At 51.4% G+C, this 1,773-nt stretch overlaps 1 non-coding gene across 1 annotated transcript; it reads right to left on the reverse strand.

The window, feature by feature from the left end:
• Window positions 1–993: 993 nt before the first annotated feature.
• TRNAN-GUU (transfer RNA asparagine (anticodon GUU)) lies at window positions 994–1,067 on the reverse strand. Its single transcript has one exon. It is a non-coding gene; the product is annotated as a tRNA-Asn (tRNA).
• Window positions 1,068–1,773: the final 706 nt, after the last annotated feature.

Genomic DNA, 1,773 nt, shown 5'->3' on the forward strand with positions numbered 1-1,773 from the left:
CTCTTTTTCCTAGCCCCCTGGTACCTTCTGTAGGTTCTCCATTGGGCCTTCCGGAGTTTCTGGCTGGGCCTCCCTGCCACAGGTGCCTTGTGGCCGGCCGCGCTTCTATTTGACCCCCGAGGCCTGGCCGGGTGCTAGGCTGCAACTAGGCCTGCCTCTTTCCTGGGATTTGCAGCAGATATACTTCTTGGTCTCTAGATTCTGCCTAGGGCCTTTCATTGGCCAGGGAGTTGTCCTGGCAAGCCATCCAGCTTGTGACTTTCCTCTCACCTTCCTGGGAGATGTTGCACGTGTGGAGTCTTCCTTGTGTCGCCATCAATGCAGCAGTTGGCAGACAGTCATTTCCTGTGGTCTGGTAGGCTAACCCCCAGGATAGCTCTAATTTTCCTGGGTCCCCTCTGCCTTATCATACCGTTAAGAGCCAACTTGCCCTATGGTTTTGTCACATTTTTATATGTACACCTGCTGTATCACAAACAATTGCCGTGTGGACAGCCTGGGCACGTTTGCTCTCTCTGCCTTCCGCCTCAGCCAGTCAGGAACCTCCTGGCCCATCTCCGGTTTATTTTCCCAGATTAGGCGACCTACCTCATCCTTGCCATGGTGTCCTTACCAGACTTAACCAGTTAGTACTGGAAACTTGGAATGGCTGCTTTCCCAGATCACCGCTTTGTCTTTAGTTTCTAAGGATCTCCATGGACACCCTCAGTTCCTGTTCCAGCTCCCAGAAATATCTCTACAAAAGGACCAGAAGTCTTTCTACAGTTCACGGTCCTACATCCCTTACTCTGGGCACTCGCCAGATAGGGCCTCAGATCTGTACCTCCCCCTGAATGGTCTGTTTCCCTAGAGACGCCTCTGACTCCGACTTTTTTTTTTCTTATGGTAGAGTTGGAAGGGACCTCAAGGGCCATCGGGTCCAACCCCCTGCGAGTGCAGGTTTTCCTAAATCATCCCAGCTATATGTTTATCCAGATTCCGCTAAAATTCTTCCGTCCCTGGGTGGGCTCGAACCACCAACCTTTCGGTTAACAACCAAACGCGCTAACCGATTGCGCCACAGAGACTCCTGCATCAGCTAGGCTCATCTATATCTGCTGCTATGCGGGAACTCATCCTTACGGTAGAGATACCCTAAAGATCCCTGTGGACCTAGACCCGTCCTCTCAAGTGGACATCTCCTTCCGCTATTGGGTGTTTGATCACATCTTGAGGGCACAGTTGCTCCTCCCTGGGCTATCCTCTGTTTTCTTCCGAAGTTGGACGTCCCTTTCCTCACCTGACCTGTGTGTCTGCAAGTGGGAGGTGAGCTCAGGGGCAGTTCTACCATGCTGTGACACATGTTTCTAGCTCCCCCTGGCTGGAAATGAGGAACATCCAAGGGAAGGGAGCAAGTTGCTCCAGTGGTGCAATCGGTTATACATGGTACTTATATATCAGTAGCTAGCGAGCACTAGCCAGTCTCTCCTGAGATATTGTCAGCTAGCCACCCCAGGTGTCCCTTCCTATCATTTAAAGTTGCTTGTGGTGGATCCCGTGATGGCTAGGCTCTCCTAGTCTTCTGTTCTGCCTTCAGTGGACTCTGCCTCCTTCAAAATCCCCCTAAATGAGAACAGATTGCTTCTGTTACATTGTTTGCAATGCCAAACTTATCCTTTGCATTGTCCTAAATGCTGGTTATCATATTGCCTCAAGGAGGCGGCTTCCCTCACCAGGTGTACCTTCGTAGTAGCTGGCTTTTCCCTGTGGCCTTCCTTCACTGCCTCTTGGGTC

Source organism: Leptodactylus fuscus, chromosome 2 (assembly GCF_031893055.1).
Source record: "Leptodactylus fuscus isolate aLepFus1 chromosome 2, aLepFus1.hap2, whole genome shotgun sequence".
Taxonomy (NCBI): domain Eukaryota; kingdom Metazoa; phylum Chordata; class Amphibia; order Anura; family Leptodactylidae; genus Leptodactylus; species Leptodactylus fuscus.